At 42.4% G+C, this 26,086-nt stretch overlaps 1 long non-coding RNA gene across 1 annotated transcript; it reads left to right on the top strand.

Annotated features, from left to right (window-relative positions):
• Window positions 1-1,204: 1,204 nt before the first annotated feature.
• LOC143934872 (uncharacterized) lies at window positions 1,205-25,407 on the top strand. The gene is made up of 2 exons (XR_013263406.1): window positions 1,205-1,347; window positions 22,368-25,407. It is a non-coding gene; the product is annotated as an uncharacterized LOC143934872 (long non-coding RNA).
• The last annotated feature ends 679 nt before the right edge of the window (window positions 25,408-26,086 follow it).

The raw sequence follows: 26,086 nt of genomic DNA, 5'->3' as shown, positions 1-26,086 counted from the left end.
AAGCAGAAGACGCCTAGAGAATTGCCTTTTATGGAAACTTGTTGTTGTGTTTCAACATTCCTGAAGCCTGTCTTTTGTGTATATAAGAGCTGTGTTAATAAAGAGACTCAGAGAGTTGGGTGCAGCCTTCTGAGCAGAAATACTGAGAACCTCTTTCCGTGTCTCTTTGCTTAGATAAGAACTCTAATAATAATTGGGAAACGGTAACATAACTTGATGAGTAGGTGACTTGCTGTAGTCACACCTAACAGAACAAACCATATAACACTACTGGAAGTAGTTGCTTGCTGGAAAGGTGCTTACACCTACACGAGTTACCTTTAATGCAAATGGAATGAATCTTTCTTTATTTCAATGAAAAAAAATAAACTGTTGCTTCTTTAACTCCTTAAAGCGGTATTAAACCCCAAAGCAAACATTTATTAAATTGCAGGTTACCAATTCTAAGATGTGATGACTGCATTTGTTTTCATTTTTAGGCCTTCTTTCTTCCATTTTAATCTGGTTACCTGGCCAGTAGGTCTTGCTTTTCAAAAAAACAAACTGTCCTGCAGATGTATCAGTTACAGAGATGAGACTAAATATTTACCCCTGACAGCAGTGCTTACAATGATCCACTGTAACTGCTTGTGTACGTAACTGCAGTGTGATCCGGAGTTTGGTTTCACATTGTGAGTGTATTTAAATCTGCTAGTACATCAAACCACCCCTTTCCCCCAGATGGACAATGCTGCTGTCCAAAGGTGCCTCCTGTGCTCTTTCATCCAGAGTGGGGGCATTGTAATATGGATATGTGTCACTGGTCAGATCACCTGGTAAAAACAGAGAGAAAAGCCTAAAAATAAATAAAACTAATGCAGCCACCACAGCTAATGACTGGTAAGCTACAATATATTCTATTTTTGGTTTTGATAATCTTGCTTTAAATTGTGTTAACTTTTTAAGTGTTAGTTAAAGCCCAACTCCGGAAAAAGTGAAAATTCTCCTTTGCAGTGGGGCTGTACTAAAAATACCAGATCTACTGGCAGGTTCAGCAAGTAATACACCTATGTTACAAGGAGGCCTCAGAAAAACAAAACCTGCTCTGTAAATGCTAATGACAAATAAATGTTAATGACAATCTTCAGCATATGTTATCTTTAACTCTCCCACAGTTAGGCTTTGTTTACACGGGCGTAGCTATTCATATCTGTTCATATCTGAATGCAGATAGTGGGTGTTCGAGGACACACACCCACACTGGCATGGCTGTCAAATTGGGACTAGCAGCTGTGTCCATGTACCCTTTGTGCTCAAATGAACATGCGTTGGACTGTCTGCTTGCATCCTGCACACCTATGCATCCAGGTAGGTAAGCACGCCTATGTGAATCTGTGATACTGTTGAAAATACATTTGTTCTGAGGGGTTAAAGGATACCTTCTATTCACCCTTACTGTTACTTACCAGTATATTGTGCATGGGTAGTCTGATGATGGTCATCGTATATATTTGAAAGTATTTCTTTGTAATGTATGATGTATGACTCATCAAAGGTCAACCAGGATAAGAAAAGGATTGTTAATATAACTATTGGTAGCAACCATGTACTGTACACACAGAAAATAACAATTCAGTTCCCCAAATCAGAGGGGAAATTTTCATCTAAAGAAGTTTACAGTTAAGCCCCATACACACTATCAGATTTTCTGAAAATTTTGGTCTTCAGATTTACCAAAACCATATAATATGAGGTCAAACCTTAGGAGTTTCAATTTGTATGCAATCAGGCAGGCCCTTGTACTACATGGTTTTGGTAAATCTGAATACAAAAATCATCAGAAAAAAAGAGTGTGTATGGGACCTTAGATAGAATTGTGCTGTTTTGAATCAGTATTGGAAACCCACAAGAGCAGGACATTGTTGAAATCTCCTGCTACACAACCTTAGCTTAATGCCGTGTACACACGACCAGACTTTCCGGCAGACTAGGTCTGACGGTCTTCCCGACTGACTTTTCAGCGGAGTTCTGACAGACTTTCCAAACAAACGGACTTGGTCACACCACAATCCGACGGATTCGATGACGTACGACTGGACTAGAATAAGGAAGTGCATATTCAATAGCTGCCCTAGTGTCGGTTTTCGTCCGTCGGACTAGCATACAGATGAACGGATTTTTTGACCGGACTCGAGTCCATCGGAAAGATTTGAAACATGTTCTAAATCTAAAGTCCGTCTGATTTTTTCGACAGCAAAGCTCCGATGAAGCCCACACACGGTCGAGTTGTCTGATGGATTTGTTTTGTCTGACCTTTGCTGTTGAAAAGTCCGGCCGTGTACACGGCATAAGAGTACACTCACATGGGTGTACAGGGGCGACCACTGGCAAGAATCAGTATATCCTTGAAGTTGGTTCTAAAAGCGGCCTGCACACACTATACACTAATGCAAATAGAGCCTTCAACTGACCTATGGATACAGACGATCTGTGTCCAGGTTTGGCAATTCTGTGGACTTCTGGCTGCACAGGAACTGTTCACAGCTAATCAGTTAGTTTGTATGTGGCCATAGCGCAGAGTATTGCTGCGTCCAGAGTTTAAGCCCCCTCTGGACACAGCAGCCCAGTCGCCTATGTAAATGTAGCCTTTAAGAAACATCATTTTTTTCTTCCAAACATTGTATCAAAATCCCAGAAACAAATAAACAAGGTTTTTCATTGATATATGTGATTATTATAATTAATACTGTCTTTTCCTTTCACTAGAGTCCTGTGGATGAACTTTAAGTTAAAAGGGGGAAGTAAATCAGTAGTCATTGATCCACAAAACCACATTAGTGCCTCCCGCAGAGTGAAATCCATACTGGTAAACATTCCTTTGTGATTAAATCACTTTCAACAAGGCCTTGCTTACATTACCATAGACTTCGTACACAGCAAATTAACAATGCACCTAATAAAGGGCGCATTCTTTCCAGCCATGTGAGTCAGCAATCCAGTTTGGCTGATGTAAGCAAGCTATAATACACAACAAACCAGTTCCAAAAATTGCCCACAGTTTTTGTTAGGACAGAAAGGTTTCTAGGCACAGTATATAAAAAAAGAACAAACAAAAGTCATTGTTAGTGGCTACCAAGATACAATGTTTTTTTTTTGTAAGGCTACATGTGTCTCATGACTGTATAATGCCACTTTATTTATACTGCCTTGAGCAGCTGAGATAAACCTAATCTGGTTACGTAATATGGTCAGTTACAATCAGTTGTTATCTGTTTTAACCTGTCAGTGTGTCACCTGACAGTTAAATAAACTGAAAAAGAACATTGTAATCATACTGATGTTTAAAGTGTATGTTTATCCAACTGTCCCTGATTTGGGGGCACTGCCACTCTTTTGGAATACATTCCTGCTGTCCCTCTTTCCTCCTCATTTGTCCCATATTTTGGTCTGATGTATATACCTCTAAAGAATATGCACCTTTTATCTATCAAAAAGATTTTTACAGGGCTAAACCTTTCATTCTGTTTCTAAACTGTTGTATTTGTAAGTTTCAAAAGCCAGTATAGTAGTGGTAAAAAAGCACCTGTAAATTTAACGCAGCCATTCTTAAGCTGGATTCACACCTCTGCATTTTTTTGTACTTTTTGCTTTTTGCAGATTTGCACTACAGAACATGTTCCATAGGGAACCCTTATAAATGGACTGTAGTGCAAATCTGCAAAATGCAAAAAGCACTAAAAATGCATAGGTGTGAATCCAGCCTTAATGAGAATTAAGAATGTGGAAGTTTAGGCTTTCTTCAGAGGTTGCCAGGGGTTCCTTGAGCTGTGGCTGACTGTCCATCCATTTCATAGTATCTGCATAGTTCCAGGACCAGCGCCAGTTGGCAAAGCCATCAGCATGACACCAATGATCTATTTAGTGAAGCTGTCTAACGGTGGCATTCTGACCATTCCATAAGGGGTGCATTATTCCTACTGATCATAGTTACATAGTTGGTAAGGTTGAAAAAAGACACTCCCTCCATCGAGTTCAACCTGTGTATGTGCATTTTTATGTCAATATTAGACAGTATATCCCTGTATGTTGTGGTCGTTTAGGTGCCTATCTAAGACCCCTTCCACACTGAGCGCGTTTTGCAGGCGCTATAGCATTAAAAATAGCACCTGCAAAACACCCTAAAACAGTTGCTCCATGCACTCCAGTGTGAAACCCAGAGGGCTTTCACACTGGAGCGGTGCGCTGGCAGGGCTTCCTAAAAAGTCTTGCCAGCAGCTTCTTTGGAGCGGTGAAGGAGCAGTGAACTCACTGCTTCTCTACCGCTGCTCCCCATTGGAATCAATGGGGCAGCGCTGCAATACCACCAGCAAAACGCCACTCCGGCGGTGTTTTGCGGGTGGATTTAACCCCTTTTCGCCTGTGGTTTGGCGACACTAAAACAACAGTAAATCAGCTCTAATAATAGCGCTGCTTTACCACTGACGCCATGGTCGGTGCAGTATGAAAGGGCTCTAATAGTTTTTTTAAATTATCGATGCTCCCTGCTGAAACCACTGCTTGTGGAAGAGAATTCCACATCCTTACCTCTCTTACCGTAAAGAACCCTCTACGCAGTTTTCGGTTAAAACGCTTTTCCTCTATTTTTAGTAAATGGCTGCGAGTCTTTTTAAATGCCCTTTCACGGAAATGTTTTATCCCTATTGTGGGGTCACCAGTACGGTATTTGTACATTGAAATCATATCCCCTCTCAAGCATCTCTTCTCCAGAGAGAATAAGTTCAGTGCTCGCAACCTTTCCTCATAAAACCGTACTTTTTGTACAAGTTTTTGGAGTCATCTAATTTTAATTGGGGTGTATTGGACAGACTGCCTAGCTTTTATTTTGTATGTTGCCCTGTTGGTATGTTGGATCTCTTAAGGTCTTTTAATGTCAATGTCTTTTGTTTTGAGCATCGAGGCCTTTGGGTAAAACTGCGTAGGTTAAGCATTTTAATAAATAATATATAAATACATAACTAAGATCCTCCAGTCCCTTTATTAGCTTTGTTGCCCTTCTCTGTACTCTCTCCATTCAGAGCACATCCTTCCTGAGGACTGGTACCTAGAACGGCATACTCCAGGTGTGGCCCGGACCAGAGTCTTGTCGATTGGGAGAATTATCGTTCTATCTCTGGAGTTTATTCCCTTTTTATGCCAATATTCTACTGGCTTTGCTTGCAGCAGCTTGGCATTGCATGCCATTACTGAGCCTGTCATCTACTAGGACCCCCAGGTTTTTTTCCATCCTCGATTCCCCACAGAGTTCCCCCCAGTGAGTAGATTGCATTCATGTTTTTGCCACCTAAATGCATTATTTTACATTTTTCTACATTAAACCTCATTTGCCATGTAGTTGCCCACCCTATTAATTTGTTCAGATCTTCTTGCAAGGTTTCCACATCCTGCGGAGAAGCTAGCTCTGCTTAGTATTGTGCGCAAATACTGAGATTGAGATGTTTATCCCATCTTCCAGGTCATTTATGAATAAATTAAATAGGATTAGTCCCAGGACAGAACCCTGAGGGACCCAACTTTCCACATTGGACCATTCCGAGTACTCCCCATTTATCACCCACCTCTGAACTCGCCCTTGTAGCCAGTTTTCAATCCAGGTACTCACCCTTTGGTCCATGCCAACAGACTTTAGCTTGTATAGTAAACCTTTGTGGGGAACTGTATAAAATGCCTTTATAAAATCCAGATACACTACTTCTACTGGCCTTCCTTCATCTAGATGGCTGCTCACCTCCTCATAGAAGATTAATAGATTTGTTTGACAAGAATGATTACTACTAATTATACTGTTTTCATTACTAAAATCTTGTATATAGTCCCCTATCATCTCTTCCAAGAGCTTGCATACTATTGATGTTATGTTAACTGGTCTGTAGTTCCAGGGATATATCTTGGTCACATTACCATAGGGGGCATTTTTCCCATTGACCCCTTGATGAAATGGTTTAACCACATAACAACTGTGGTGCGGCTCAATAACAAGTGCGGCTCAATAACTCTGGGAGGGCACGCACCCGGTAATATCCGGGATTACTGTAGTTATCCCTTTACCACGTGATCGCTCCGCCAAATGACGGAGCGATCACTTGTAAACAAATTGGCGTCATTGTGGATCGGGATTGGCTACAGCAGCACTGTGGGCAGGATGTGTAGTGCCCACAGCACTGCTCTGTGACAATTTTGGGGAGTCATCCATTCATCCATGCTCAGCCATCCCATGCATGCCATCCATGCTCAGCCATGCCATGAATGCCATCCATACTCAGGCATCCCATGCATGCCATCCATACTCAGGCATCCCATGCATGCCATCCATGCTCAGACATCCATGCTCAGCCATCCCATGCATGCCATCCATGCTCAGCCATCCCAGGCATGCCATCCATACTCAGCCACCCCATGCATGCCATCCATACTCAGCCACCCCATGCATGCCACCCACACTTAGCCATACCCAGCCATACTCAGCCATATTCAGCCATCACATCCATACTCAGCCATACTCAGCCATACTCATTCATGCTCAGCCATACTCATTCATGCTCAGCCATACTCATTCATGCTCAGGCATCCCATCCATACTCAGCCATACTCAGTCATCCCATCCATAGTCAGCCATCCACATTCATGGCTCAACCATGCTCAACTATCCCCATCCACAGCTCATCCATCCCCATTCATGCTCATCCATGCCACATCAGTTCTCATCCATGCCACAGCTATGCCACTACAGTGCCTCACAGAATTGCAATAGGTAGTCAAATTAGATTTGACATTTATGCCCCTAGAACACCTGATGGTACTCTCTGTATGTTGGGTCTCTGTATGTGGCCAGGCTGTGGAAAAGTCTCCCACATGTGGTATCACTATACTCAGGAGGACTAGGAGAATCTATTTTGGGGTGTAATTTTTGGTATGTACATGCTGTGTGTTAGAAATATTGTATAAATGGACAACTTTGTGTAAAAAAAAAAAGTTTGTTGTCATCTTGTCAACTTTGGAGCACATCATAGGATTTTGCTTTGCCAGCACAATTGACTTTTTTTTTTATTATTTAATAGGATGTTATCATTTTGTCATTCATGCACTTTATTTATATGTGTCATATCACATTGGTTACTTCAATATAGTGCAGCATTTTTCATCTGTCATTGTTTTAATTTTCTAGCCCAATGGATATTTTTATAATACATGTTATTATGTTTAATATTATGCACGGTTTGCATACATTTTTTTATTCAGGCATTTTATATGTGTCATATCACATTGGTAATCTTAATATAGCGTGGCATTTTATTTGTTTTTATATAATTATGCACTTATGAGATTGTGATGAGTGCCAGCAGCTGTATCAAATTTGAAAGGTTCTGAGCCATTAGTTTGGTTTGCTCACAAGCTTATTCAGTTTATCAGCTATGGCCAGCAGTCTGTACAAATCAATGACAGGCTAAAGCCTTGTACACACAGTAGGATTGTTGGCATCAGATTTTCTGTTGACAGACTGTTATCTTAAAATCTTACCGTTAGTATGCTCCTTTTGACAATTGTCCATTTTTCCGCCAACAAATTTTGGATGACAGGATAGTAAATTTTTGACATCAGATTTTCGTATGGTCAGTACACAAATCTGTCACACAAAATTCGAAAGTACAAACACGCTTGCTCAGAATCAATGCTCACCAAACACAAAATTAGCAGAAGGGGCCCAAAGGGTGGCGCTCAAGAGCTGAAGTTCCTTGTAGTACATCACTATGTTCATGTTTGTGGCACGACAATTGTGTACCGTTAGTATGCAAGACAAGATCCTGGCACACACCCTTTTGAAAAAAATCAGATGCTCGGTTGGCCAACAATCGTACCATGGGTACAAGGCTTCAGAGTGGGTGTAGAGACATATGAACATCCCTAAACAGCATGGATGGACAAATCTCCAGCTGGTTATTGTGTATAGACAGTTAGCACTTGTGACAGTCAAAATGCTGGAACAATGAATGCAGCTCATTGGCTGCACTCATTTTTTGGCTGACTTTCTTCCACCCACCTCCTTTGATCTCACAATTAAAGTTTGTCAAGCTGCGTGGTGCAGGCAATGCCATCCATGATTTGAATTTTATTCAGTTCACAGAAGTATGAGCGTAAACCCCTAACAGCATGTGGGTGAGGCTTACTACACCCATATAGGGACTGGAAAAATGCATTGGCTAGTGCCCCTAAAGGCGAACTGAAGCTGCCATTTAATGCAATACTGGTGCAATACTGGTGTTAAGGCAACACTCCAACTTAAAAGTGATGCTTCTCAAAAAGCACACAATTAACTCTTTGTAACCTGTGGCACAGTTCTTTAACTCATTACACTCTGTGCCCTATGAATAACAGTTCCACAATAACCTTCATGGCTCTGTTTTATTCAACATTTCTGAGCTGGTACCGCTGAGCCTGTACAAGACTGCACAAGCCCAGTAACCTATCTTCTCACGCACAGTGACATTGATACGTATATTACACTTGAATACTAGGAAGAAGTACTCTTGTACATAACGGATGACTCATCAGCTGTCAGGGAGTTTCCCCGCTGTCAGATGAAAGTAAACACAATTGAGAAAAAGAACAAAATTTTTTTTGATGGGGGTACAATGAACCACGTACTCATTCACATAGGGGGGTGGTGGGATCTAGGGGCCTCTTTGTTAAAGGGGACTTCCAAATTTTGATAAATCACCCCCCATAGGGCCAGAGTTGTGCTTGTCATCAACATGAGGACCCCCCATGTTGAGAGCATGTAGCCTAGTATGGTTCAAAAGGGGGGGGCACTCGCTCATCCCCCTCCCTTTCCTGGCCTGCTAGGCTGCATGCTGGGATAAGGGTCTGGTATGGATTTTGGGGATATGAAAAAAGAAAGAAATGGCTGCACATCCTGAAATCCTGATTGCCTTTTATTGTTCACAAAGATAACACCAAGGACACCAACATATGGTCACGTAGGACATTTTACATCTACATCCTATGCTTTATCAGTACAATAACTGAAATAACTGATCAAACTTAAATAGACTGCCCCAGTAGCTACAGGTAGCTAAACACTTTTAAAAAGGCTCTTAAACTGCAAAATCACTGGCAAAAAAAGTATTTTTTGAGCCTCTAGTGTGCATGGGGCCTCAGCAGAATCTGTAACTCCCTCAATCCCAAGACCAACCACATACAGTGCTTAAACAATACAGGGAAAATCATATCTTTTATGAAATACAAGAAACAAACATTTGCCACACTACTCTATAGGCATCTGCCTACAAGCGTTGGATAGGGGTTTTAATCGTTAACCATTAAAAAAAAAAAAAAAGATGGATATACATTCATGTTCATGTCCAACCTGGCTATGTTTTCCACTACAGACATTCCTTATAGCTATTTAGAAAACACGCATACTACTGGATCTTTATGAATTAATTTATCAAATTAACAATTAGAATTCTTGCAACAGTGTGACTATTGAGTGGCAAGTAACAGCTCCATATTTTATTGCTCGTAAATTACATATATTGTTGTCTGCTTGGTACTGCTGCAGAATGCATGTTTGTTTGTACAGAACCCAATTCACTAGTGCTACTAATGCTAGTGACTGCAGCACAGGGGAATTAATTTAACCCCATACTATTTGATGAGTGAGTCAAAGAGTTTATGTAAAAAGGTTAAGTGCGATGAAATATCACACACTTCATACCATTGTTGTATATGAGCATGCATTGCCAGTAATGTTTGCTACTTATATGTAAATCTGGCCATACATGGGCACGTTTTTTCATTCAGCCAGCAGGCTTCCTGATTTCGCCATTACTGTTGAATCCTCTCTGCTGTGTCATTGCATTCTTACAGCGGGAAGACTCCCCTGCCTTAAGAATACAGAGATCAGTTCTGCAGCCTATTGCCCATGGCACTGATTGAGCGAAAATATACAGACAGAGGTTCAACAGGTCAAGCAATTGACTTCGGTTTAACCACAATGGCCACCCATAGATCGAAATTCGTCCGGTCCCTGCTAAATCAGCTGAATTTCTATACATGTATGGCCAGTTTAAGACCATCTATTTACAACGCAACATAAATAGATCTGAATGTATCCCAATGAGTTGTGGAGTTTATTGATCCAAAGATTAGAGGACTTTCAATGAACTGCACCAGATGGATTAAAACGTGTGCATCAGAACATTTTTCTACCTATTATTCAGCTCCATCTAGGTGCATTCAGTCTTGCTCAATTTACACAAACAGTCCTGGGACTGTTTAGCCCGGTTTCTGCAGCTTGGCAGAGCAAGAAATGGGATCTGTGTGTGTAAACACACAAATCCCGTTTCTCTCAGGGGAGAGGCGACAGATCGTGTGTTCATACTAGGTATGAACATCGATCGCTCTCTCTCCTCCTAGACAGTCCCACCCCCCCCACAGTTAGAACACACCTAGGGAACACAGTTAACCCCTTGATCGCCTCCTAGTGTTAACCCCTTCCCTGCCAGTGACATGTATACAGTAATCAGTTCATTTCTATAGCACTGATTGCTGTATAATTGTCATTGGTCTCAAAAATGAGTCAAAAGTGTCCAATTTGTCCACAGCAATATCACAGTCCCAATAAAAATTGCAGATCACCGCCGTTACTAGTAAAAAAATAAAAAATATCAATGACATAAATCTATTCCCTATTTTGTAGATGCTATAACTTTTGCGTAAACCAATCAATATTCACTTATTGCGATTTTTTTTTTTTTACCAAGAACAATACATATCACCCTAAACAGAGGAAAACATTTGTTTTTTTGAAAAAAAAAGCAGGATATTTTTTATAGCAAAAAGTAAAAGATAATTTTTATTTCAAAATTGTCGCTCTTTTTTCGTTCATAGCTCGAAAAATAAAAACCCCAGAGGTGATCAAATACCACCAAAAGAAGGCTCTATTTGTGAGAAAAAAAGGACATCAAATTTGTTTGGGTAGAGCGTCGCATGACCACGCAATTGTCAGTTAAAATGTCGCAGTGTCGTATCGCAAAAAATGGCCTGGTCATTGAGCAGCCAAATCTTCCGGGGCTGAAGTGGTTAAATGATGAGACCACTGCACGTCATTGTGGTCCCCCAGCAATGCTAATTCTGGCACCACAGGGAGGGACAACTGTAATTTAAGATTAATTTCACCGAACACTGCTGACCAGTAGGAGGATATAACCGGGCAATCTCAAAACATATGGAGAAAAGCCCCTACCTGTGTTTTACATCTAGGACAGTTGGCGTCCCGATCTGGGAATATACGGTGTAATCTCTGAGGTGTGTAGCAAATCCTGTGGAGGAATTTTACCTGGATAAGCTAATCCCTGGAGGAGATGACCAATCTAGGACCCTGATCTAGACAATCCTTCCACTCTTCCTTGTCTAGTGACAGTATGTCCCCATGCCACACCTCCCATAACCTGTCCATTTTAGGTGAATCAGTGCCCATGAATGCAGCGTATAGAGTCAATAGAGGCTTGTCTAGCTCACCAGGAGATAGTAGTTCTACTGGATCAGCCTGGAGGCACCTGGGGAAATTGTGCCCTAATGGCATGTTGCAGCTGCAGGTGTCTGAACCACATCCACTGGGGTAACTTAAATTTCGAAAAAAAGGGCAGAAATCAACAGTAAAGCACCCTGAGGCATAATATCACCCAAAGTAGTGATACCATGTCGTGACATGGATATTTATCTGATTCAGAAAAAGCTAGCTTTGCAAAAGAATTTACTTGATTGATAAGTTGAAAACCAGTCCCCCCTACCAACCTTCAAATGACCAGACAATTTACTAAAACTGGAGATTGCAAAATCTGGTAAAGAGCTTCATAGGAACCAATCAATTTGTGAGTTTTATAGTCAAAGCTTAACTGAACAAGTGAAAGTTAGAAGCTGATTGGCTACCATGTACAGCTGCACCAGATTACCAGTGTTCCAGTTTTAGTAAATCTCCATGTTGGCAGCAAAGTTAGTTGTAAACAGTTTTGGTATTGCACTGTCATTTATTAATTGGTTGAACTGGATGGATTTGTCTCTTTTTTACAAACACGCTAACTATGTAGCTATGTCATTACAGTTCACTACAAGCAGTCTATGACCAGTCCTGCGAGTTATTTAACTATGTCTGGTTATAAAACTCATAAATAATCAGAGGTTGTCAGGGGACGTTCTTGCATATGTGATAATACAACTGGGAGACCACAAAGATAATATATGGCCTAGGGTTTTTTTTTTTTTTTTACATGAACTAGCTGGAGAAAGGTAAATAAAGTAAAAAAAAAAAAAAAAAAAAAAAAGGTAAAAAAGTCGTTATCACCCATAGTGGGCATCCACATTTCATTTTTTATACTATGGGAAAATAAACCAGAAAATCTGATTAGTAAACATGGGCAAAAAGGACATTTTTGTTGTTGTTTTTCTTTTAGCAGATATTTTCTTTAACCTGTTCCCACCTGGCTTATGGGTGGATGAAGCCGGGGCTGGCCTCTGCTGATCACTGTACCAGCCTCAGTTCATGAATGAAGATCATTTATTTGAAAATTTTTATAACATAAACAAAGCAAGCAATATAACAGAAAAATACATGCATTAAAACTGAGAAATAGGGGCAGAGATGTAATTGATGAGGAGCATTTCTGTCCACAGCAGGTTGAAACAAATGTGAAGGTTTGTGTTGCTAAGGACTGGGCTCAGGGGCGTAACTATAGGGGGTGCAGCAGTCGCGACTGCAACCGGGCCCTGTGATGCAGGGGGCCCATGCAGCCCCCTCTACATATGGCCTGGCAGCAGCATAGGCAGCTAGGGGTACCAGTGCACCATGCACATGGGTGGCTGGAGGTGGAGGGTGACTAGCAGAGCTCCATGCTCAACTATCGCACTGGCTGCTCTTTAGTTGTGCATTCCCCGCATGACCTGTGTCCTCGGCTGACTCCTCAGAGTACCCCTCTCCTGCTCCATGTATTGCCGCTCAGTCCGATGTCTGTTCTCCCCAGCCATCGTCCCCCCCCCCCCCCCCCCGAGTCCGGCCCACTCTGCACTGCATACTTCTCCCGGGTAAACAAACTTTAAGCACACAGATGCAGTGCAGCCCTATGAGAGCCAGCTCGCCGGAGGACACTGCAGGCTTGTCTGCCAGCCCTCCTCCTCCCCCATCATACACAGATGATGAAAGGTCTTTCTGGGAGATATGCTGATCGCTCGTCCAGCACACTGAATGGAGCCCAGGCCAACATGGATGAGTGCGCGGCCTACAGCATACCCCCTCCATCTCCCCCTGGGGACAGGGACCCCTTCTCACGTGGGGACAGGGACCCCTTCTCACCTGGGGGCAGTAACTTCATCTGCCCTGGAGAAAAGGACCTCATCTCTTCTGGGGACGGGGACCCCATCCTGCCTAGGGACAGTCTCCCTATGGGGCACCTAAAAAAAAAAAAAAAAAAAAAAAAAATACTGATGCCAGTGATGGAACTACAGGGCTCACAAAGGTCATACCTGTGACCACGCCCTGGAGTTCCACCGCCAGACTCGGAGGGAAGGGTCCTGGCTGGGGTTCAGGGGGGCCCCCTTCATGGTTTCTTGCATCAGGGCCCTGAAGGTTCTAGTTACGCCACTGACTGGGCTGATGGGGTAGTTACATAGTTACATAGTAGGTGAGGTTGAAAAAAGTCCATCAAGTCCAATCCATGTGTGTAATTATATGTCAGTATTACATTGTATATCCCTGTATGTTGCAGTCGTTCAGTTCTTGAAACTATCAAAGCTCCCCGCTGAGACCACTGCCTGTGGAAGGGAATTCCACATCCACATCCTTGCCGCACTTACAGTAAAGAACCCTCTACGTAGTTTAAGGTTAAACCTCTTTTCTTCTAATTTTAATGAGTGGCCACGAGTCTTGTTAAATTCCCTTCTGCGAAAAAGTTTTATCTCTATTGTGGGGTTACCAGTATGGTATTTGTATATTGAAATCATATCCCCTCTCAAGCGTCTCTTCTCCATAGAGAATAAGTTCAGTGCTCGCAACCTTTCCTCATAATTAATATCCTCCAGACCCTTTATTAGCTTTGTTGCCCTTCTTTGTACTCGCTCCATTTCCAGCACATCCTCCCTGAGGACTGGTGCCCAGAACTGGACAGCATACGCTAAGTGCGGCCGCACCAGAGTCTTCTGAAATGGGCCGAGATTTTCCTTGCCTGCCGCAAGATGTCCTGGACCCCAGGGTATTTGACAACGAATCGCTGCATGACCAAGTTTAAGACGTGTGCCATGCATGGCACATGCGTGATTTTGCCCTGTTTCAATGCGCTAAGCAGATTGGCACCGTTGTCACACACCACTTTACCAACTGTCAAATTGAGCGGTGTTAGCCACTGATCTGCCTGTGAACGCAAAGCTGAAAGGAGTGCCAGGCCAGTGTGGCTCTTGGCTTCCAGGCACAACAGAGGCAGCACGGCATGGCAACGTCTCACCTGGCATGTCGAATAGGTTCTGGGAGCTTGGGCGGCGCAGCGGAAGAGACGCTAGCAGTGGAAAAGGAGGAGTCAGCTGAGGAGGAGAGGGAGGAGGATAGAGTAGGAGGAGGAGGAGAAGAAGGGCCAGGCCTGCATGCAATCCGTGGCGGTAAAGCCAAATCTACATGGGTGCCACGGGTTACATGCTTGACGGCCGTCAGAAGGTTCACCCAGTGGGCAGTAAAAGTGATATACCTTCCCTGCCCGTGTTTGCTAGACCATGTGTCTGTGGTCAGATGTATCTTGGCACCGACACTGTGTGCCAGAGATACATTCACTTGCCGCTGAACATGGCCATATAGCTCTGGGATGCCCTTCTCTGAGAAATACTTCCTTCCTGGGACCTTCCATTGTGGTGTTCCAATGGCCACAAATTTTCGAAAGGCCTCCGAGTCCACCAGTTTATATGGCAGTAGTTGGTGGGCTATCAGTTCTGACAAGCCAGCCATCAACCGTTGTGCAAGAGGGTTATCCGGCGTCATCTTTTTTTATGCTCGAACATTAGGCCCACGGAAGCCTGCCTTTTTGCAGAAAAACGTGAGCTTGGCGTGATGGAAGGTGGAGTGGAGGACAATTGTGAGGAGAGAGGAGAAGGAGAAGTAGAAGACGAGGCTGGACGGTGAGAGCCTGGAGTGTGGCTTTGTGTGTTCCGTTGCTCCCACTGGGCTCGGTGATGGCTGTTCGTGTGCCTTCTTAAGGCGGTTGTCCCGAGGTGAGTGTTGGGCTTACCGCGACTAATGCGTTGACTGCAAAGATTGCAGATGGCAACGCTATTGTCAGCAGCGGACGCGTTAAAAAAAGCCCACACTGCGGAGCCATGTGCCGGTGTCCTGGGAGCGCCAGATGCGACCGTACATGATCTATGACTCGCTCCTGATACATTTGCAGTCTGCTTTGTGCAATGTAAGTTATTCCTGCTTCTCCTCCCTATCTGCTGGTCCATATCTCCCTCTGAACTCCCCTCCTCTTCCTCTCTTGTGGGCACCCACGTGACATCACTGAATGAATGAATGAATGAAATACTTATATAGCGCACAATGCGAACTGAATCGCCTCTAGGCGCTGAAGGTATGTGGTGGTTGTGGTGTTGTTGGTGGTAGTGTCTTTGGGGGTGCACATAGCAGAGAGTGAAGAAGAGGGTGCAGATCGAGAGGATGAGGAGGGTGCAGAAGAGTAAGGCTGAGTGAGCCATTCAACCAAGTCTGGTGCGTCCTTTAAAGTAATTGAACGCACCTTCTGCAACTTCCCACTTTGGCTCAAGCCTGTTGCTCCTGCCCTACCCCTACCACCCCTGCGGAAGGGCCTGCCTCTTCCTCTGCCTGTCATTTTTTAAATGACCCTGTGACAAAACTCTCAGTCCCTATACTGATAAAGGACTGCTGCAGTAGTGCACCTCAACCCTATGTATTGTGGACCTATACCAGTCCTTATGGAATAGCAGACTGTACCTCACTCAACCCTATGTATTGTGGACCTATACCAGTCCTTATGGAATAGCAGACTGTACCTCACTCAACCCTATGTACTGTAGCACCCTAGACCTTCCAAGTCCTTATAAGGACCTTTGTGGAACAAGTAGGTTGTGAATGATTAGCAGACTGTACGTCAGTCCCTATACTGATGAAGGACTGCTGTAGTATAGGGCAGCGGTCAGCAGTAGTGCACCTCAACCCTGTGTATTGTGGACCAATACCAGTCCTTATGGAATAGCAGTCTGTACCTCACTCAACCCTATGTACTGTAGCACTCTAGACCTTACCAGTCCTTATAAGGACCTTTGTGGAACAAGTAGGTTGTGAATGATTAGCAGACTGCAGCAGAAGGGCAGCGGTCAAGTATAATATTCTTTCAATATTTGGAAGAAAGCATATTATACGTGTACAAGCCTATTACCATACCAGTCCTGAAAAGAACCTTTGTGGACCTAATAGTAACAGCTACTGATTAAACTGACTGTCCCTCACTGCCTCACACACAGCTTCCTGCCTGTCCCTATATAAACTGACAAAACAGAGGCTGCTGGAACAATAACTTGAATAGCACTTTTGTGGACCTAATAGTAACAGCTAATGATTACACTGACTGTCCCTGCAGCACACAGCGTCCTGTCCCTTTCTCTACACTGACAAAAGACACTCAGGCTGCTGCAACAATCACTAGCACAGCACTGCCTCAAACCTATATCCTGAACTACACCTAACACCTATACCATGATACCAGTCCTTAAAAGAACTTTTGTGGAGCTAATAAATAGCGATTTGGGTCACAGAAGTCTCTCCCTGCTCCACACAGCAACCTCTCCCTATAGTGACAGAAGAAAAAATGTAAAATGGCCGACGGATCGGGTCTATTTATAAGTTAGGGGGAATGTCCAAGTGTCCATGTGCTGTAATGTCTCAATTGGCTGTCCTGTACCCCACGATGGATGTGTCATCATAGGTCAAAGTTCTTTTACACAGTAAACACGGAAGTCCGCTGGGCGAACAGTGCCAATAGTCCGCCGATCGGGCGGACGGCGAACAGCCGAAATTCGCCGCGAAACGACCGCCGGGCGAACCATTCGGCCATCCCTAATAAACAAGGCACTATAAAGGGATGGTTGCAGTGCCGTACAGCCAATCCCATGAGTAAGTAGTTATGATGAAACATCGGGACATGGCTCTACTACAACCAGTTTTTTACACTTGATGCTATACAAGAAGTGATGCTCAGAGGATCACGATCGTTCGCGGGTGAGATTCAGGCTACATGTGCTGTGCCTGCTGATGCCACATTACACCAGTACTCGCTGCATCAAGTTGAGGCCTCTAGGCTTTATTGTTTTGAGCTTATGTGAGTGCAATGTTTGAAACGGTTTTAATGGAATAACCTTTTTACAACAACACTGCACTATTGGAACACTTTGTTTCATTATATATGGAGAGTCACATCTGGATATCAGTGGATATCTAACCCAGTAAGGGATGATGCTGTCTTGCCAAGCATGAGAGTGCAAGGCATCGCCATTCGGTGAGTGTTTAACCAAAGGGGAGGGAAAACACTTAGGCTGGATTCACACCTATGCATTTTTTGTGCTTTTCGCATTTTGCAGATTTGCACTACAGTCCATTTATCATGGTTGCCTATGGAACACGTTCTGTAGTGCAAATCTGCAAAAATGCAAAAAGCACTAAAAATGTATAGGTGTGAATCCAGCCTTAGTGCATGCGGTGTGGTGAAAGTTTAGAAGATTTCACATCAGAATATAATCAGCTTTCCTTGTTTGAGACAACCCAGTCTCATGTATGGACTATTTTTGCAGAAACTTTATTATTAATTGTTTATGTATTAGTGTTAATCACTATTCCTGTCACTGGGTTTATTTATTTATACTGTTTAGCGCTACTATTTATGCTAGTTTACACTGTAAATGCTTATTAAAACAAACATGTTATACTTACCTGCTCTGTGCGGTGGATTTGCAAAGAGCAGCCCAGGAGCTGTGACCCGGCCCTGACCTCTCTCTCTCCTGATTGGCTAACTTACTTTGAATGACAGCAGCAGGAGCCAATGGCGCCACTGCTGTGTCTCAGCCAATCGGGAGGGAGAGTGTCGGATGGCCAAGGGACTCGTGGACATCGCTGGACAGAGATGGGGCTCATGTAAGTATTAGGGGGGCTGAGGGGGGCTACTGCACACAGAAGGCTTTCTATCTTAATGCATGCATGCATTAAGATAAAAAAAAAATTTTGACTTTACAACCACTTCAAATGTTTCTAAATGTAAAAAATGCATCTAGGGAAAAATAATCCCTTGAGAGAGTACAACATTGGGGGTGCAGTGTTGGTCAGCACTACAGAGGAAAAACATTTGAAGGTAATTATTTCAGATAATTTTAAAATGAGCAAACAGTGTGACCAGGCAATGGGAAAAGCAAACAAAATTCTAAAATGCATCACTAGAGGGATCACCAGCAGAATGAAGGAGGTCCTAATTCGCCTATATAAATCTTTAGTGAGACCTCATTTAGAATCCTGTGTCCAATTCTGGAGACCTCACTTACACAAAGATATTGATAAAGAGTCCAGAGGCCGGTAACAAAAATGGTGAAAGGTTTGGGGATAAAACATATCGAGAACTACTTTTAAATAACAAACATGTTATACTTACCTCCACTGTGCAGCTTGTTTTGCACAGAGTGGCCCCGAACCTGCTCTTCTGGGGTCCCTCGGCGGCTGTCTTGGCTTCCTCCCGCAGGTGCTTCTCACGTTCATGCAAGCTCCCTCGCATGGTGAGAAGCACCTGTGGGCACGCTCCCGTGATACAGCTGCTCGCTGTATCACACAGCCCCGCCCCCCGACGCTCCTCTTCAGTGGATGTGATTGACAGCAGCGCGAGCCAATGGCTGCGCTGCTTTTCATCCATCCACTCCAGCCAATCAGCAGCCAGGCTGAATGGTGGAAAGGATGGCGGGGGCGAGCGCGAGATTTTCGAGGGGTTAAGTAATTAAAACAGGGGGGGCTGGGGGCGCAGGCACTGTCAGATGTTTTATCACCTTAATGCCTAGAATGCATTAAGGTGAAAAAACATTTACCTTTACAACCCCTTTAAGGAACTTAATTTGTACAGTCTGGATGAAAGAAGGGAATGGGGAGACATGGTTGAAATCTTTAAATAAATTAAGGGTATAAATAAGGTTCAGGAAAAAAGTTTTATTTTAATATGAAAGAACACGGGGACATGACCTCAAACTAACAAGTAAAGTTCAAAACGAATTTTAGAAAGTATTATTTTACTGAAAGGGGTAGTTGATGCTTGGAATAAACTTTCAGCAGAGGTAGTGAGACAGTCAACAGTAAATGGCTTCAAACATGTTTTGGACAAACATAGACTATACTTAGACAAAAAAGTTAACTAAAAAAATAAATAAAAACTGGTCTTTTTCTGCTGTCACTTTTCTAGGTTTCTAAAAAATTTTTTTTTTTTCTCTGTCTTTTTGTGTTTATTTAGCAAAAAAAAAAAACATTGGTAATCAATGGTATTTAAATGTCACCAAAAGAAAGCTCTATTTATGTGAACAAAGTGATAAAAATTTCGTTTGGGTACAGTGCGACAGCGATGAAAGCTGAAAATTGGCCTGGGCCCGTATTGAAGGGGTTAAAGTGAACCTGTGCTTTTCTGTGCTTTTTTTTAATGCCCCCCTTACCAACAGCACTTTTCTTTCCTTTACCCCCCTGCCACTTATTTTGGCTGCCTGGAGCAGGAGCAGCTTCCCATTGTAAGGTAGACGATATTCATAGCTTGCATGGTGCTATGAACTCCTATTATGTGTATATCTGGCTGGAGACCTGTATTAGACGTACACTTTACCTGTCTCTATATGCACATATTGCCACTTCCTTCAATGCATTACAGTATAACATACGTTTTTACACCAGACTGGTGTTTATCTTCAGATTCTGAGTTATAACTGTGTGTTGAGTACATATTCTTATGTTCTCCTCGGTTCAGAAGCCACTATCAACTTAAAGCGGGAGTCCACCGGGACTCCGCGTTTTTTTTTTTTTTTTTTAAAAGCCAGCAGCTACAAATACTGCAGCTGCTGACTTTTAAATAGTGACACTTACCTGTCCAGCGCGCCCGCGATGTCGGCACCCGAAGCCGATCGCTCGCTCGGCTGCCGGGTCCCGCCGCCATCTTGGGTATGGGAATCAGGAAATGGAGCCTTTCGGCTTCATTTCCCGGTTCCCTACTGCGCATGCGCGAGCCGCGCGGCGCAATCCGGACGGTCCCCGCTGCCTCTGGGAGCTGTGTGTTTCCCAGCAGGCAGCGGGGCACTTGCTGAAGGGGGCGGGGCATTGCGGAACGGGGGCGTAACCTACGCTCGTTCCGCAGACAGCTAGCCCGGAAGTGGGTGCAGTTACCTGGATTATCCAGGTAACTGCACCCCCCTCCCCCCTGAAAGGTGCCGATTGTGGCGCCGGAGGGGGGGAGGGATCAGATGAGCGGAGGTCCATTTTAGGGTGGACCTCCGCTTTAACTGTATGTGTCAGATATGCCGAGATCATTCATAGAGTCGAGGCAAAGAACAGAGAACTCAAACTAATAAGTGGCTCCTGAGGGGAATGTGCTACGTACAGTTTTTTTTTTATAAATGATATCTAAACCGAAGAACTAAAATATATGGCAGCTTATCAATCCTTAGATGCATTATTAATGCTTATTATTATAGAATTATTATTATATTATTATTATTATAATGCTTCATTTGTTATTTGTTATTTTTCCAGGCTAAGCACAGTTTGCTATGTGAACTGAAATCTCAAACAAGTTAACAAGTTTCCTGTGAACTATACAACCCTACCTCCCTATTTAATAGAAAATATGAAAGGGCTAAGTATTTGTAGTCCAAATCAGTATAGCCGCCTAGGGTGAAAATACTGCTCCTCCATTGGTACAATGCAGGAATGTGAGAGAGCATTGTCACCTTAGGACAGTGTGTTACTGGCAGGGTGAAAATAAATGAAAAAAAAGAAAATTGAAAAATGAAAATGAATGCAACTACTAGGAAAAATAAGCTGCTATATATATCATATATATCAAAGTGAGTCCATCTTTCAGCGCTAGTCCATAAAGATATATATATGTTCAAAATCCATGAATTGTGTAATCCCATACACCAAAAACAAAGCTGTGTGTATTGACCTGTGCTCACCAAGGTTCCCTTCACCCCACCTAAGGGTGTCTTCTCACCTGCTTGGGTGGACCCCCCTACCTAAAGGAGGTCAGTATGAACCTTTGCAGTGCTTTCACTGACAGATCAAATCCAGTCCACAGCTCTTAGCGTAGTGTTATATATGTTAGAGGCAAGAGGAAAAACATAGTGCAGATCGCCCAGACAATGTATTTATTAAGAGTAAGAATTCCGTTCACAATTGAGAAGTCAAATAGAGGCAAATTTCAGTGCTATCCTCAGCTTGCACAGCTCCAGCTGCGAGCTGTGGACTGGATTTGATCTGTCAGTGGACCCAGTGCCACTTTTAGTCTAGGTTCACATCTATGTGGCTGCGCTTGAGGCATTTCTTAGACATGTTTTTCAGTGCATTTTGCATTTTTAAACCAGTTTTTTATGCGTTTTTGCATGCAGTTTTCATGCATTTTGTGTTTTATGTTTTTTTCCCGCTTTAAATGCGCTGTAAAACACACTGTATATAGCTGGTTGCTAGGGAGGGTGTTGGGAAGCTGGCCTCTGCTTAGCAACCAGCTATATACAGTGGTAAAAAGAAAATGCAAAACACAAAAAATCTCATCAAAAATGCACCACTTGCGTTTCTGGTGCAGTCCATTGAAGTCTGTTAGCCGCAAATCGTGGGAAAAAAGTCCCTGACCCTTTCCAAAAATGCACCGGCCACAAAACGCATAGATGTGAACTAGTACCATAGAAAACCATGTTAAATGGGCTGTAGTGCGCTTCTGCAAACTGCACAATGCACTAAACGCATAGGTGTGAACGTAGGGTTACACTGCAAAGGCACATACTGACCTCCTATAGGTAGTGGGGGGTCCACCAAAACAGGTGAGAGGACACCCTTGGGTGGGGTGAAGGGCACCGTGGTGAACACAGGTCGATTGTTTTTGGTGTACGGTATTACACAATTCACAGATTTTGCACATACAGTATATATCTTTATGAACTGGCACTGAGAGATGGACTCACTTTGATATATTTATATATATATTTGTGTATTTAATAGTTGTATTTTTTTTTTATCAATATTAATTTGATCACTGATGAACTTTATATTTTAATTTATCTAGGCACTTAATGTATTGAAGGAGAGCGCTGCACCTTTGAAGATCGTATATATTAATTGCATTTGCACAGGTGGTTGGATGAAGACTTGTGTTTAGCTGCCTTCTATATCATTTCAATTTTGTAGCACAGTGTTCTTAGATTTAGCTATAGGGATAACGCAGAAAGTTTATTTATATATACACAAGAAGTTGAAGAGAAGCTATATCTGAAACCTATCATCAAAATCTTTTTTTAAGATATTTTACTATTTCATTAATGCCTTCACAAAAGCCTAAACGTCAAATATTTACTTATAAAGAATTAGTGTGCAATGTATAAACAGAGCCATCCTGTGTACATTCTATTGATGTGGATGTTAGACGTGATTTTTCTCCATGCCTTAAGAACTCTAATAAGTTAAAATTAAACCAAAACTCACTTGGCAGGATACAGAAAGTCATCAGAGCAGAACAAAACCTAACAGAAACCACCAGCTAGCCCTATTGTACTGCCTTTTGCATGTTTCACAGCATGGGCAGGTATGTTAGTGTTACCTGGACAACAGGCACACTTTTGCTGTTTACAATCTACTTTCCTGGGATATTTAACTTGGGAGAAAGTACAACAATCTCATTCTGCTTCTGCTTCACACTGGTGCACACAAAAAGTCATCTGAGCAGACAAGTGCCACAAGTGCCATGGGCTGCAATTCCAGCAAGGACACAGGAGTGGTGGATGCTTCCCAGAAGCCAGGAGAGCCATCAAAGGTAGACAGTGATGCCCAAGAGCATAGCACTGACATGGGACATGGTGCTACCCAAAGCATATCAGAAAATGATCATGGAGACAGCAAGAAAAGCTAAGACTCTCTGTGCACAATCCGGAATGCTCAAACCGATGTTGGCCTAATTTATTCTCTGGATCAATCAATATACCTTGCGATTTATTCTCACCCATACCATTAAGAACAATGCAAAATCTACAACATCTGCAACAAAAGCCTGAAGAAAAGCCAAAAAACATTCTCCAGGATTTGGAACCCTTGAAACCCTCAGGGACGCTTACATCCAATTAAGGAATCCTGCCATGGAAAAAACTTTCTATCAACCAAGAAGAAATGTCCAGAACATGATGAACTACAACAGATGAAAAGAGTTTGTCTGAAGGACACATGCAGGAATGATTCAATGTGTTGGACTTTCACATATAAGAGAGAACATGGTACATACATTGTAACAGATGGGTATCTTCAGTCTATCAGCTTGGAGTTTAACTGTGAGAATTTGAACATGAAATATTGCCTGTAGTAGATAAAACAAATACAGTAATCATTTTGTATTAAATGTATGCTCCCCTCTAATTTAATGAACAATCAACGCAATTGAAAATGTAACTTAGAACAAGTATGGCGATTCATTTTATTTCAGGGTTTGTATGACTTATGCTGTGTTTCAAATGTAATCATCTCATTATGAGAACATTTTCCTAAGATTAAGCATTACAATGTTTACTTTATTAATGAATCCCTTTCAAATGCCGAGTCAAAATAACTATAATTTACTAGCAAAAATGTACCCAATTGGAAATGCAGCCATATTATACAGTTAAAAAGAAAAATATTCATGTTTAAGTGTGCATGTTTAATATATATTCTATTCAACATGGAACAGACAGATTTTTGGTTAGTTCTATCCTACATATTTTGAAATGTGTGTGTGTGTATACCGTATATATATATATATATTAGATTTGTCTCCCCTATGTATAGTAGTGAGTATATAATAATCCTAAGGCCATTAAGAAGAAGTGTTCATAAAGCCCTCTCGGAAGCAATGTTAACATAATTTAATTAATTTGACTTGCATTTTAGTATTTTCATCACTATATTTTACATTATACTATATCTTTGTTATTGAAACAACTTTCTGAAAAATATAAATGTTCTACAACTTCTACTTACATTGAGGTCAAATAACCTAAAGTCGTTTAAAAGCCTTTTTAAAAGAAATGGATATACAGTAATAAGGATTGTTTAAAACATCTGTCAGGTTTTGTTTTTTTTGCCAGCTGTGTCCCATTGGGGTGATTTTTCTTCACTCCGGCTGGATTCACACCTATGCATTTTTAGTGCTTTTTGCATTTTGCAGATTTGCACTACAGTCCATTTAACATGGTTTTTTATGGAGCATGTTCTGTAGTGCAAATCTGCAAAATGCAAAAAGCACAAAAAATGCATAGGCGTGTATTAGGCCTTAGTGCATTTTCAGTTTTTCTGAAAAACACTACAGTCCATTTAACATGGTTTTCTATGGGTTATGTTTACATCTGTGCATTTTATGGAAAGGACCAGGGAACTTTTTTCTGGTTTTTGGTTTCACAGGCTTCAATGGATCAAGCATATGTATTGAAAAACGCAAAATGCACTTGGAATATGCAAACTGCAACCTGCATAGGTGTGAACCAGGCCTTAGTTCTTACCAGAACAGGTGTCCCCAGTGAAACATTTCCCCCCTCTTCCTATCCTGATGACAACTCGAAATTTAGGATTTTCCCTCACTTTCTGTATCAATATCAATAATCGCTAGGACCAATTGAGAGGGTAGAGCAACATAGAGCAACAAAAGCTTGACAGGGGTTTAACCCTTCCCCACTCCATCCATCCAAAATTGAAAAACCTTTTGAAATTAGATTTTAATTAAGGTGATTTATACTAGACCAATGTTTCTATATGTATAGTATAGTGCAATAAATAATGTTCTACTACAGGCATACCTACCTGAAAATCCTCCAACCCAGAATGCTGGATCCAAGGAACTCATCCAGTGTACTCCCAAGGAAGGGAAAGTCGCTGGCTGTTTAGAAGCCTTGTATAAAATTTATTGAACTTCCTGCTTTACAGATGTTCCACCTAGTAGCAGAGATCCCAATGCATTTCTCTCTATACTGTTATCTCAGTGCAGTGCTGTCTTATGATATGTGATGAAACGTGCTCAAAACATAACAAGCGCGACAAAAACAACATCAAAATAACAAATTCCATCAATAAAATATTCACTTAAATAACATGCATAATGTCCTTTTTATAAACAAATGATATGCATTTTTGGTTTTCAGGCTGTTATATTGGTCCACTGGTTTCAAAACCTGATACATTATTGATCTGCAATAAATGTGCATATCAGGGAACTTTCCAAAACTGATGAGCCTAAAGCCGCGTACACACGGGCGGACTGTCTGGCCAACTAAGTCCGTCAGACAATCCGACAGACAGTCCGTCCTACTTTTGAATGAACAGACTTGACCACACACGATGAACAGACAGTCCGCTGAAAGCTTGCGCGATGACGTGTACAGCACATACGACGGGACTAGAAATACGACGTCCAATACACTGCAATGCAACCTTCGGCCGTGTAAATCCTTTCTGAGCATGCGCCATACTTAGTCCGTCCAACTTGCCTACTCACGAGCGGACTGTCCGCTGAAACCAAAGTTGGACGGACAATACAATTCCGAAAGACTTAGTCCGCCAGACTGTCCGCTGAAAAAGTCCGCTGAAGCCCACACACGAGCGGACTGTCCGCTGAAACACGTTTCAGCGGACCAAGTCCGTCAGACAGTCCGCCCGTGTGTACGCGGCCTTAGATTGAGGGGGCTGAGCTGTGGGCCAAAGAAAGTGGCTAATAGTGGCACAACCTTATATGCAGCTAACATGCTGTGGTTTGATAGTTACTGGCCTGCA

The sequence above is a fragment of the Lithobates pipiens genome, unplaced genomic scaffold (assembly GCF_037356315.1).
Source record: "Lithobates pipiens isolate NorthernLeopardFrog02 unplaced genomic scaffold, aLitPip1_a1.2 Scaffold_10, whole genome shotgun sequence".
Classification (NCBI taxonomy): Eukaryota; Metazoa; Chordata; class Amphibia; order Anura; family Ranidae; genus Lithobates; species Lithobates pipiens.
The sequence above is the reverse complement of the archived record's forward strand: the minus strand, read 5'-3'. Positions and strand labels throughout refer to the sequence as shown.